We start from the raw sequence: 14,479 nt of genomic DNA on the forward strand, positions 1-14,479 counted from the left end.
AGGTATTAAAAATAATACACTAAAGTAAAAGACGCAAATGATGGATACAAAAAAAAAAAAAAAAAAATTACATACGTTAAACATACTGTATGTTTCATGATAGAATTGTATTATTAATGTTCATTGAGTGTCACAATTACATTGGGTTTGGAGTTTGTATATTGTGAAAACAGAATTTGTGAGTTTGGCTTCAAAAATGAGGACTATTTAGCTCTCACATGTTTTATAAATGAACATTTACAGTAACCAGAACATTCTTAAGATACTACTAAAATTGCCCAAATCCAACTGAGGAGATGGCAACTTATTTCTGTCAATAGGTAATGAAAATGTGAGCTTAAAGAGGAAAAACACTTTGGGTTCCCCAAGGTTTCACCCGAAAGCTTCTTCTGTTTGTTCTTTATGTTCAGTTTTTATAACAGAATAAGAACAATTACAATAACTGCAGATGATTTAATAAACCCCGTTACACTCTCTTATCAAAGAGAATATTCCAACAGTTTTCTCCAGTTGAACAAAGACCAAACTATTGGAGTTTAACAAAGGTGTTAAAAATAAGTATTAACCTTCATTCTGTCAGACATATTAGGAAAAAAACCAATAATAATGTTACTTTAATATGTACTGATAATAAACCCCATTAACCTGTATTTACTGATGTGACTCAACTGGACTGATTCTATGCTGTAGTTACATAAGGCCTAAAGTTACAGGCCCAACACCGCAAGGTAATAAATCATCATGTCAAGGCTCTTTACGACAGTAAACTATATACCAAGGCAAGTTAGTGATGCACGGGGGGGGGGTAAATGGGGTTACGGAAAGGTCAAGTTAGCCCCAGAGGCCAAGTCTCCATGAGCTAGAGCTCCACTGACCTACATTAATACCAACAACAGCAGCAGCACCACGACTATTAGTCACACCCTGGTTTCCGTACCCCGCCTTTCTGTCGGTGTGTGAAATGAATCCATCTGTCAGTCTCAGCTGGGCTGTGAGAACACCGCTCCACACTGCTGCCCACACATCATGGGCACACCCACACAGACAAAGACACACGTGTATAGACAGACACCCAAAAACACAGACATGCTGGCTGGGAACTCTGGCCAAGGTGTGTGTGTGTGTGTGTGTGTGTGTGTGTGTGTGTCCTGCCTCCACAGAGGAAAGCAAAGGAAGAGGGAAAATGAGGTATGAGATATTGGTCAGGATAAAATACCCCTAACCACTTAATGAAACAACATTTGTCAGGCTTTATCTGACTTTTTTTTTTAATAACCCCAAGTTATGACTAGTGCTGCACAATTAATCAAATTTTAATCTTGATCACAATTTTGGTTGCCACGATTAAATTAACCTGATCGTCGGCAATATTTACATTTAAAATGTGCACTTTGTAATGGTGTGTTTATTTAGTTAGTCTTTGGTAAATTTTAAATTCTTTGGTTAATTTTTTTATGATAATTTTTTTTATTATAATTACATTTTTAAGCTTCATTTTGCACATATTGTGTGTTTAAAAGCAGTGCAATAAAAAAATGTTTCCTACTTTGATGAATAATTGTGATTAAAATATTGATCAAAAATAATCATGATTATCATTTTGGCCATAATCGTTCCGTCCTAGTTATGACTTTTTATCGTCTCATTTCAGGCTTTGTTTCTAAATAACAACTTACCTTTAATGAGGTCAATTAATCAGGTGTGTGTGTGCGACTCAGGGTTGAGGTCAATTACATTTTGTAATCATAATTACGTTTTCAATTATCCATGTTCAATCATGATTACGGTGACCAACATTTTTTTTACATTTACAATTATTATTTTCCCACTGAAAGTCAATTACAATTACATTCTCAATTTTACTAACTTTTATTTATATAGCACTTTAAAACAGCCCAAATGAGATCAAAGTGCTTTACTAATGATCTCACGTAGTATGTACTTTGGTCTAACATGTATGCTTGTCATTTATAGGCCTGTTGTAAATCATGTAAAGCACAGTGAGTTGCCTTGTGTATGAAATACGCTATACAAATAAATTTGCCTTGCCTTGTTGTGATGATTGTATGTGTGTGTATTGTGTGGTTTTAGCTTCTTTACCTTTCAATTCCAGTACATTGTTTATAACGTCTTATGCTAAGCCCAACTAGGGACAAGAGTTGGAATTTAGCAATAGCTATAAACTCTTTGTACTAAACATCAGTTATAATCACACTATTGTTATTATGTAAAATTGTATTGTCCAAAATTAAATACAATTATATCCCAACTCTAACCCATTTACACAAATTGACAGGTTTTTATGGAATTTTCTTGGCAATTGACTATTTCAAAGTCCATTATCTAAACTCAATTACAATTTCAACTGCCTCATATTTTTTTAATTACAATTGTAAATGCACCATAAAAAGTGATTAATTATCACTTACACAATTTGCCTATAGAATTTTTTTGGCAATTACAATTTCAAAAGCCAATTATCTAAACTCAATTACAATTCAATTAAAATTACAACTGCCACAGGCTTTTTTTAAAATTACAATTAAAATACTAATTATTACACCATAATTGTCATTATTATGACATAATTACACAATTGCAGTTATAAATGACCCCAACCCTGGTGTGCGTGTGTGTGTGTGTGTTTTTCTACTGTATGTATCTTTTCTTTTTGCCTTCAGGGTCTGTTTGCCTGCATCTGTCAGGTTATGACACTGTGAAGCTTCCTGGTCCAAGGACAGCAGCTGGTACTCTAAAGAAGAACCCGAAGTGAAGAAGAAACAGAGATCCAGCGAAAAAGAAAAGCCAGCCCAACACGCACTGTAGCCACCTGTGATTGAACGCAAGGAGAAGTGGTAAAAAAGAACGACATAAGACAAGGGCACCGACGGATTAAGGAGCACAACGGATATTCGAGTTTAGCAGTGAAGGGAAAAAAACAATCTAAGAGCGAGGTGAGAGATTAAGTTTAGCTGAGGGGGAGAAATACTGTATGTGGACTAGCCTACCAGGTGAAACATGGAACAATAACTACGTTATCTAAGGTAAAATATTGAAGACTTTAGCTGAGACTAAAAAAACAACTAAACATTAACATTAAATTGAATCAAAGTTAATGCTAAAGTTTTGGTTTTTGCGGAAGGATAGAAAAACATATTGGGGAAAAAAGTAAATAATGTCATGGCATTGATTACAGCAAAGCTTTACAATAGTGCGATGATTCACTTTTTGAAATCAGGCCTTGGTATTTTCATTTTGCAAGTACCTGGTTTCCCGTTAGGCTCTAAACAGTTTCAAAAACTTTTAACTTTAGCTTTATATTTAACTTTAAAAACTTTAAACCTTTTTATTTTATTTCCCCCCCCCCAACCTCTCAAATACAACATTACACTACCAGTACCAAGATGGAAAAGCACTTATTTCAATTTTTTAAAAAAATTACGTCATTACTAAATTAATAAAATACTATATTTACTACATCTTGTAAATTTAAAATTTTGTATATTCATCAGAAAGTTGTATACAAGCTTTACAATAAAAGTCAGATAAAATCCAAGCCAATTCTTCAACTAAAAGTAATTACATCCACATCTATAAAACTAATTATAAATCAATCAGATGCTAAACAAAATATGTGTGCCACATCTTAAAACTGTTCTTATTGATTTATTCGCAGTTCAATAACTTTCCTTTGTAACTCAGCAGCCTAATGTTACATTACACATAGGGCTGGACGATTTTGCCTTAAAAAAAATCCACTTTCGATTCGATTTTTGTTTTTTTTGTTTTTTTAATGCACTTTAAAATGACTGAAGACATCAGATATAGTGTCAAAAGTGCAACTTTATTGCTGTGATTGTCCTTAAAATGCATAGAACAATCCCAAAATAAAAAGTAAATGAGGCTCTGTCATTCAACTATTTCAAGCTTTAACCCAAGTTTGAGCAAAAGTGCAACAGCAACTTCACAGTAGCTTAAATTTTCTGATTAAGAAATCAGATAACTACATATTCTATAACATATAACACTACAATTAAAAAAAGAATATGCAAACTGTAAATGTAAACAAAGAGGGGGCTGGCTCACATCAGAACGCAAAAAAGTCAGAAAAACTGTGGTGGGGAAAATAAATAAATAAATAAATAAATAAATAAATAAATAAACTCGAATTTGATTAATCAATTAAATCGATTTTTTGCCCAGCTCTAATTACACATGATTTTTAACCAATCGGATTTTGGTTGTAATGGTTTATGAGCAAGCACATTGTTTGTGGCGTTTTATGCATATAAGAAAAATTCCTTTAGCCCCAAATCGAAAAGAGCACAACGCTATTTTTCAATTAATTCGTTTTTTACTTTTAAACACACAGTTTAAAAATCTCACTTTAATCACGTGTGGAGACTCAGTGTCTGTGGATGCATCATCTGAAATGATTAAGTAATGTGATATTTCCTTTCATACTTTAAAACCCCTTACTTATAACTTTTCTACACTGACTGCATATCCTTATATTTCAGATTCGTCTGTGTCATTTTTTTCTAAAACATTGAGGCCAGAATAGCTGGAGGTAAAACACAAACTAATGCATCAGCAAAATCCTTGACAAGGCAATCCCAATGAACTGTAGCTCTGCCATTGGACTAATGCATTCCCCCTGTCTCCTCTTGATGGCACCGAAGTTAATTATCAGAAAAGTGTGCACTAGTTCACGAGATGTCTGTGATGGCGAGATGAATAAAAAGTAGCGTGGGCCTTGTATTCTAAGAACATAGTGCTATTCAGTAAATGCCTGTTTTCAACACACACACACACACACACACACACACACACACACACACACACACACACACACACACACACACACACACACACAGGTGGGTTTCTGCTTGAATGCATTGTGCAGAAAAGGAAAAGCTGCTGCAGCATCAATGTGTACAGTGCTTTCAAAGAGCAGTCGCTAAAGCTACTTATTTCCAACCGCGCGCGCACACACACACACACACTCCCCCAGGGAGATATTCACTGAGGACTGAGTGGGAGGGACTGAGAGTTTGTGGCTCCTCTCAGCCTCGGTGAAACATTAACCCACAGTAAATCTTTTTTTGTTCAGGACCAGGAATCAAACATCTCCACGCGGGTGAAAATCAAACAAAGTCTCTGTAGGAACAAGCTGACGAGTTAAAACGCCTGCCATCCCACTGAGCTCCTTAGAAACAAAAGAATCAAAGATTTAGCCTCAGGCTCACCAAAACATTGGTAATATCAATATTCACAACAGAGACAGTGAAGGTGATAAAGCTACAGTGAAGTACTGTCAACCGCTCCATAACTGCAAGCTACGAGCTGATTTAATAGGACGCTTTTCAGCACACGTGAGCGATGCGACACGAGATGACAGCTTTCCCTGTTTAGCAACAAGTAGATCACTGCTATTGTGTGACATTCTCTAAGCATCTGTGTGTACCTGCTGTTGTTGCTTTGCACCAATAGTCATCCTTTAGGTCCTGTATCTGTACCAGACAGAAGAGATCAGCCTCTCTCCTGGAAGTGTTAGTTCAGGGTCATATGGTTTCATGGATATTTGCCAGATTCTGCTTTTTGTGAACTCCTGCCAGCATTTATACACAGACAAAGTGGCTGTTAGATGCATAGGAGGTGTGTTGTGTGAATAGTAGAGATAATAGAAATGCCCAAGCCATTTTTAAAATAGACATGAAGGCTCGGTTCTGTTATCCAAGCGTTTAGTATTTGAAGTAGGAATGTGCGATATTTTATCGTTTATGATTTATCGTCAAAAACATTTTCACCGGTAAGAATATGTCATCCCACAATATAAACGATAAATTTCCATGTCGACAATTAGCGAGGGCCACGGGCCACTTGTCCCTCAATTTAGCCAAGAATGCCCCCCCCCCAAAAAAAGCCAAAACTGCCCCGTTTGTTGTCAACAACTTATTATTCTCTGGAGCGGAACGTTGTTTACGGAAGCTCTGCCACCGCCCCTGTGTGTCTGGCAGGTGTTTGTCTCGGCTACCAGAAGCTACTATACTGCAGTACATCATGGACCGCTACTTGGTTAAAACCAGACAACCGTCCAACAAAGGGAACCGATTCAAGTTCCTCCGTCAGATCCACCCAAAGTTTCACAAACACGGGGACAGAGATGAACCTGTAGCAACGATTATGAACTGGAAATTCAACTAAAGCTAACTATGCTAAGCTAACCCACCGACACACAGACTGAGCTAAGTGCTAACGCTAACCACTCTAAATAAGGAATAATAGACCAAGTAAAAATACACGTCTTACCACAGAGAGCCACCAATTTGTTTATGGTCAGATTTAACACTTGTGTGAAATAAATTTTAACATAATAACTAATGTCACTATTCATTCATCCCAATTTGTGAAACACAATATTTTTTAAATATATTTCATCAGCAGTAAAAACACTTCTGAAGTGGTTTCAATGTGCTTTTTTTTTTAATAAATTTATTTCAAGTGAGGAAATAAATCAACTACATACAATAACACTAGTAGTAATCCACATGCACAAATATATTCCATAAAATATTAGCTCATGAGCTGTTTGAGTCAGCAGTTATTGTAGCCTTTTTAAATGTGTCTAGTTTTGATTTATTCAGATTTATTTGTGTTTGTAAGGAACCTGTTTACGCTAAGTTGTGATTTTTTTATTTATAGTTTTTCTTTATCGTGATTTTATCCTTATCATGATAAATACTAGAAATTATCGGGATACATTTTGTTGTCACTATCGCCCATCCTTAATATGAAGACTTTAAAACAATGACAATAAAATAAGAAATGTGGATTAAAAAAAAAGAGTTTAAAGAGTGAATCAACAAAAACGTCATAAAGATTGGAAAATCAGATGTTGCAACACAAGAAAAGTTGTTGAAAAGCGGGAATGTCGTGTGACTGACAATGGTGAAAAGTTCCAGGTGATTTCCAAGAGTTCACTGCCTGATCAGAATAATTTCATTTTTGATACCATGAATGAACAGACAAGGCAAATACATGAAATCTGAGAAAAGCCCTCATTCATTTATTGCAAAACATCTGACATCAAGGTTCATCTTTTTCTTTTTTGTTTGTAGACCAAAAGCTATTTCATCTGTTCAGTGTCAGTAGCGTCGCCCTTTGTGGAGGTTAATTTAGAAGAAAAATACAGTACACCACACTGCATGGTGGTAAATACAATATGATGTATTATTTTCATCAGTTCTCTCATATCGCATTACATGGTTCAGTCACACCTGATGGATCATTTAATGACAATGGCTTTCAATCCAGCTACCTAGGAAACATGCAGAATCACAACACGTTTTAGTACAGTTTTAGTGCTTTCTCTACAAATAAGAGATTATTCCAGATCACGGGGCCACTGCCCACTTTAAGGAGGTATAGGTACTGCAGGGGGTCCCATTTGCAATAAGAAAAGTTAGAAAAAAAAACTTGGAATTTTCAATTTAACAATGAAGTCTGCATAATTAAAAGAATATACTAGTTATATACAGATTTAAATTTCCATGGTTGAAGTGATCCAAATCATTTTTTAAAAACTTATACTTGCCAGACGGGTTAATGATTTGCAAAGCCATACATTTCTTGATTTTGGTAATTTTTTTAATTAAAAATAATCATTTTGTAGATTATATTGCATCTGGGGTGATATTAGACAGATTAGGTCAACATTTCTATCAAAAAGCATGATCAGCTTTTATATTAATGTGATTCAAATCCTAAAAATGTAAATGTAAGAGAAAGAAATACTGGTGTGTGTGTGCAGCAGATCTGTGCCTGTTATGGTTGACTGCTGTTTATGAGGAAAACGAGAACCTGATGGCTCACCGCAGGGCGCCGACCTAAAAACCTCTGTTAGGTCTGAGAGTCCCTCTCTTACTTAAAAGCCCCAACACGTGTGTAAAACAAGCTGTTACAGTTTACCTGCAACATCATCATTGTGCTAATACATTACAGATGTCTGAAATTAGCTTTCCCCCCCATTAGTTTTTTTGTTTTTTAGTATAAGCCTTTTCCCTTTAAAGATTGTGTGTTGAGGTGATCTCATTGCTGCCCCAGAGTGAGGTCTTTCATAAAGCCGAATTTCACATAATCAGTTAATAAAAGGACTTTTGGCACCTTCAGATGTGGTTTGAATTATCACTCAGGCTGTCTGAAAGTGTATGGACTGCACTGCAACAGATTGAAACATCATATTAGCTCGCACATTCACAGTGCCATTAGCATTTAAATATGCAGACGCTGTGCTCCTTTCAAAATGCCATTTTTACCCCCGCTGCAAGGAGAGTTCTTCAGTTGTCATAAACAACTTTCCTTCTTTTTTTTTCAAATTCAAGGACCTTTTCAAATGTCAGGGCCAATCAAACATAACACGACAGGTCCCCGGGTAAGAAGAAAAACACAGCTCAGAGGGCGGAGAAGAAAAGCAAGTCCCACCATGAATATTCATGGTGGCTGGTGGGTTCAATGACTGCTGTCTCTCAGAATTGTAAGTTGTGGCAACACTGCTTGTTTCGTTAAAGGGAGCTGAAAGAAAAAAATCAAGCTTGAACTCTTTTCTGCCCCCGCCCCCTCCCGTAAACCATGTCCAAATGTCAATGTCGCAGAGCCACAATTGTCAAAGCATCGTGTGCCCATGAATGACTCCCAAAAAACCACAACCCATCGCTTTTCCTTCTTCCCTTTCTCACCGTCAGCATATTTGACAGAAAAAAAAGTTTCCCTGTGAAGTAGTGCTCAGCAGAATGGCAAACAAACAGCCATCTCTCCACTAGTCAGAAGCCCACCCTTCAGCATTTTAGACATGTCTCTCAGTTTACAGCATGCCTAACATCAGCAGGATGGATCCGCCTGACATAAGTGTATACGTCAGCTGGAGCCAAACGAACACAAAGAAAGAAACCATCCATGTTTTGTCGGAGAGCAGTGGTCATGTGACCAGGTACGTCACGAAAAAGTGTTTCTATGGTGCTTTTGCGACACATTTCAATAACGAAACATCTGAAATTCCTCCTCGTGAAAGCGTGAAAACTTTTTAGCGATATTTGAGTGCTTTTTCACTCAACTCAAGTTTCCACTACCAGTTTTTATTGCGCTATTTAGATTTTGCGCATTTCCAAGGGTAATGGAAACGCGGCTAAAGAAGGCAAAATAGAGAAAGGAAAAAATAAAAAAAACAATTAACGTGTCTCCAGGAATCTGAAAATACTGGTATCTCCCTTTCTATTTGTCTTCAATTTGTGTCTGTCTTCATTAGTTTCTGTCTCTTCTTTTTGACTCGTTCAAGCCTTATCAAACAGGAGGATGTTATTAGCTGTCAACGTTGACAACCAGCTGAGGAGCATCAGTCATTTTTAAAACAAAGCTCACAGATAGATTTTTTTGTAGCCCTCGGGAGAGGAGCAGACAGTCAGCATAGCCTGCTGTGTGCAGATGGTGCTTTGGCTCTAATGGTTCCTAGAAAAAAAAAAAAAAAGAAAAGTAACAAAACAGTGCCATTATTTATTTCTAATCTTTTTTTTTTTTGTGGAGTGCATGAAAGTTATTGGCAGGTGTTTAAAAGGTCCAGCGATGCCAAGTGAAGGCGGGAAGGAAAAGTGGCAGAAGTTTTTTTTTTTTGTTATTCCCAACTGCACCAATGCACATTCTTCACATGTCGGATAGAGTGTGGATCACTTCCCACTGAGATCTCTACACTCCCCTTCATCCTCTCCATCCTAACTCTGGCAAAGAGTCCACACATGCAGTCGAGAGCAATTAGGACTTCCAGCGAGTCAAAGAAGCCAGTCATTAAGGAGGACGAGAGAATCCACAGTGTGATGGTTTTACACCAGGTGGGAGGCTATTAAACAGCCAAGTGGAGCGCGCAAACTCCCATGATCATAAATGCAGAGAACAGTAAACATCTTCCACTGTTCCACTACTGCTGCCAAGGGCCTTATAATGAGTTAATAATTTAGAGAAATGTTCCTTTATGAACCCACAACATACTGTGCCCACACACGCTTTAGCATACAGTAACCATTCCCAGAGAAAAGTAATTTTGTACAAATGCCAGCATGTTTTTGTACAATTTGTTCTATTTAAATGAGACCTTACACACATTGAAATCCTATATAATCGCTATTTTGTTTCCGCATCTTACAAATATACGACTTCAGTGATCATATTTGTAAATCTAAGCCGCTAATTAAACTTTACATTCCAAAGAAACATAATGGAATAATTCTCCGTCGGTCTCATTTCAATTATTAATAGAACAAGCTGTTTGTTTAGTTACTCGCTTCCTGTTAATCTGTAGCTACAAATGAGGACGTGTGTTTACAGTTTTTACATTTTTAGACGCACACTCATTTGTTGGTTTTTCATGCATGTGGCCACGGTTGCGGAGCTATAGGAGCTAAACGCATCATTTGAAATTGGCAAACTCGAAAAAGCAAAGAAGCAAATGCCAGAAAAAAACATTTATAATTGTATAAAAGTGAACTTGGCTGCCCAACAAACTATGTCTATTTGGACGTTATGTATCAAACCATTGACGATGGAAGAGCACATACAGTATATTCCTCTCTGAAATCACAGCGCCTGTTGTCTTTAAAGAACACTGCGCAAACAAGTCCTATCAGCGGGGGGGATCAGACACCTGCTGCTGTTTGGTGAAGTCAAACATCCAATCTCCCAAATCTATCTTCAACAACAATCTCAATGTGAGCCACTGAAACAACAGAGCGTGTTCAAACAAGTGGCAAACAGGTGCAAAAGATACGTGGAGCGTTTTAAATACTCTTAACACTGAGCTAACTAATGCACTCAGCCCTCCTTTAATATATGTGTAACTACATTGAACATTTAGATTGCAAAACAATGAGGGGATAAAAACCAAGGCCGAATGAATCATTATTTATGATCAGATTACTGCATTCATTCACAGTAAGTATAATATCGAAGCTTCTCTGTGGCTTTACATTCCCAGCCTCTTGCAGAAAGCACAGAATAATTTCACAGCCATTACCCTCTCTCCACAATGCATAACAAAACCACATGACAGTGAAATCCCCTCCAAGCCAAACCTATGGGAACTTTTAGAAGCTGTCAGTTTTCCCAGTCATTTCTGGGAAATTCTCAAGAGTTCTCAAGAGCTATTTTCTTTTTTTTTTCATCTTGCGTCTAAATGACTGTGTTAAATGGAATATTAAGGCTCTGAGGATATGATTAAACCACAAGTAATAGCTTTGATTTCGTGACCTAAAAGAAAGAAAAAAAAACAGGCAGCCAGTGCTTGTTTCTGACTGATTCTTCCTTTGTTCCTTTAATATGTATACCATAAATATCAAAGCAGGGACTTTTTCTGGTATTTTTATACTTTGACAGGAATTGCCTTGGACATTGTTGATTGTTTGGTGAAGGGAGGTTAACTTTCAAGTCTGGAAAACATGCAGGGTGAGGAAGTTTAACCCTAGAAGGCATTAGGGCTGGGCAATATATCGAGATTCAAAATATATTGAGTTTTCTCTTTTGGCGATGTAGAAAATTACAATATCAACTATATCGAGATATATAAATATTTTTTTTTTCTTACTTGTTTTTATGTATACATTTACACAATACAAATTACATCATAGTATTAAATATCATTCGTAGAGTACAGTCAAAGTGTCCTAATTCTGAGATATATATATGTATTATAGCATATTTTGCATTAAAACACTTGTTTTATGAGTTCATGCATTCACCACTTCTCAGAAGAACAGCATAAAAGCAAAGTTAGTTGGATTTCAGAGTGCGTCCTAAGCTACAGCTTCCCCTAAACTACCCCTACAGGACAAAAACACTAAATTGGCACCACTGTTTGTTTATAAATGTGTGGCATTTTTCATCAGCCAATTTAACCCAGAAATGTCTTTCTAGTAAGACTTTAGTGAGATTAAAAAAAATCAAGATTTATAGCGTATATCACCATGTTGAGAAAAAATATTGAGATATGAGTTTTGGTCCATATCGCGCAGCCCTAGAAGGCATTGCGAGTAAAGCGGACAAGTGGTGGCAGATGCAGGTGGGAGCGAATATGGACGATGGAGAAGAAAAGTAGCTCCAAACCCAAGCCTTGGTTTTTGTTACACCATCTTACAAACAGAGATACTCTGTTCAAAGCCTCTTCAGATAGTGAAATGTTCCACTAAGATGTAGCATTTGAAAAGTGGAAGAGTGCAAGGCAGGACGCGATGGTTTCGTGCATAATTATTATCAACAAAAGGCCCTTCTCTGTGCACGCTGGAAGAAGAAGTTGTGACAATGCCCACTGGGGGTTGAGCAGATGTCCCTTGCCAGCAGCAGCACATCTGCATACTGCTTCCATCCCCACCCTTTCAATGGCTGGACAATGGAGCCGCCCTCTTCCTCCTCCTCTTCTTCCTCCTCCTCCTTCTCTACTTAAGGCTTTTTTCTCCTTCTATTTTTTCTTCTTTTTTCTTTTTTTCTTTTGCCAGATCCTCCAAGTGCAGTAACATTTTGAAAAGAGAGTACAGAGTTTTCCATTTTAAATCTACTAAGGATGTATAGACATCTTCTACATGTCAGATTATGTCAGTGTGACAAGGGAGTGTGATGCACGACAATAGGAGAGGGGTCCAATCTGATTTACAAATGTGTTTTTATGAACTATTGCAAAATACCCCCCAAACTTCACCAAACTCTGATCATGTCCACATGTCATCATCATCATCATCATCATCATATGTGCGAAACAGGACCCATATCTGTTAAATATGATCATTACCTGTTTACATTACAACAGCCCTATAATAATCTCATATCAGACTGAGTATGAAGTGGAGCCTGGTGATGCCAGCCTGCCCCCACCCTTCACCCCCCCACTCTGCTGCTGATGGCGCAGGGACACATGGACGGACGATTTCTCCCCCCACCCCCCACCCCCCTCCCTCTCAAACTACAGATTCCACAAAGATCATGTTTACACAACCTTTTTTCTCTGCAACAATCCGTCAGTCCTACCTCCGCTGGGTGCTCACTGACTTCACACGTCGTCTCCACAAACAGCACCGCAGGCTACGCATTTCAAATGCGCCTGTTATCACGGGTTTGGATCATGGTCCACCTTTAAGATTAACATCAAAAACTTCAAATCCTGACGGGGTAACCTCCGGGGCAGCGGAGCGGTGGCTGCTGTCTGCTCTAGCCGGGGAAGGCAGCGCTGCTGTCGGCGTGGCTGCCTGCTGATCCCCGCTGTTTACTTACACGCTTCATACACACTTCCCTCCTGCCACAGTGGAGAGGTGTGTATCAGTTTGCTTTTCCCTTTTTCCTCCGCTCGCCTTTTTTTTTTTTTTTTTTTTTTTTTTTTTTTTGACTGAGGCGGAGCCTTTGCTGCTTCTCCACACACACACACACACACACACACACACACACACACACACACACACACACACACACACACACACACACACACACACACACACACACACACACACACACACACACACACACACACACTGTCAATGGGATAGATATTAGAAGTGATAAATAGTACTAATAGACATATAAGATGCTACTTATACAGTAAGAGGTAAATGTTTCTAGATCGCTCACTTTCCAAAATAAATGACTTTTAGCCAAACAGGATAAAACAAATGCAATAGAATCATAAATAATCCCACTAATTCTTACATTTCAATGTTTGCAGAGTTAAGTAGCGAATATCCAGTAATTGGACTGTTCTGGAAGGATGTGGAAGAATTTTTAATTATTAATTTGAAAGACATTATTTTGTTATGTAAAAACAAAAAAAAACTACATCAAACCCTGATCAAATCTGATTATTTTGCTTGATAAATTCCACATTCATTAATCTAAACTCCAGAAAACTAACCCACACTTTACAGCATTCAGCATTGAGTGTAAATATTACACAGAATCCATCAAATTAATCGATAATGAGAAGTCTATCCACACATTCACACACATTATTTATTTAAATATTAAAATTTCGAAACCTCTTTAACCTAGACTGATCTACCTTATACAATGCATCTTTATTCTATTTTTTTTTTTCCTTATAATATTGCTGTTGTTCAATATGTCATGTTTGACACACTTACATTTGTACTGTTACTGAGAAACATGAATGTACTGTGCATAACATTAATTTATTTAAAAAAAAAATACACACTGATGAAGTTGATGGGGATCAAATAAACGTCCTAATGAATCTGTAGTTGTTCTGTGCTCTCAGGGTTTTGTATGCTGCTGATAGTGCTAAGCATAACAATGACAGAGTCTCTGAGAAGAGACCTTGGCAAATGTTATCAGTGTACAATGGTGTCTGGCCTGCTTAGGGCAGTGTGACCAGGACCAGGAGAGATTCTGTAATCACATATCATATATATTGTAACTTTAAATACATTTGAACTATTTT

General features: G+C 37.4%; 1 protein-coding gene across 3 annotated transcripts in view; it reads right to left on the reverse strand.

Moving 5' to 3' along the window:
• Window positions 1-13,364, reverse strand: part of LOC114476829 (C-terminal-binding protein 2-like) — an 82,076-nt gene extending 68,712 nt beyond the window's left edge. The window contains exon 1 of one of the 3 annotated variants that reach the window (XM_028468784.1): window positions 13,060-13,362. The gene's annotated coding sequence lies outside the window, so the exon portion shown is untranslated. Of the gene's footprint in view, window positions 1-13,027 lie in introns of all 3 variants that reach the window. The other 2 variants (XM_028468785.1, XM_028468787.1) reach the window with 2 other exon arrangements.
• Between the last annotated feature and the right edge of the window lie 1,115 nt (window positions 13,365-14,479).

Source organism: Gouania willdenowi, chromosome 15 (assembly GCF_900634775.1).
Source record: "Gouania willdenowi chromosome 15, fGouWil2.1, whole genome shotgun sequence".
In the NCBI taxonomy this organism is placed as follows: domain Eukaryota; kingdom Metazoa; phylum Chordata; class Actinopteri; order Blenniiformes; family Gobiesocidae; genus Gouania; species Gouania willdenowi.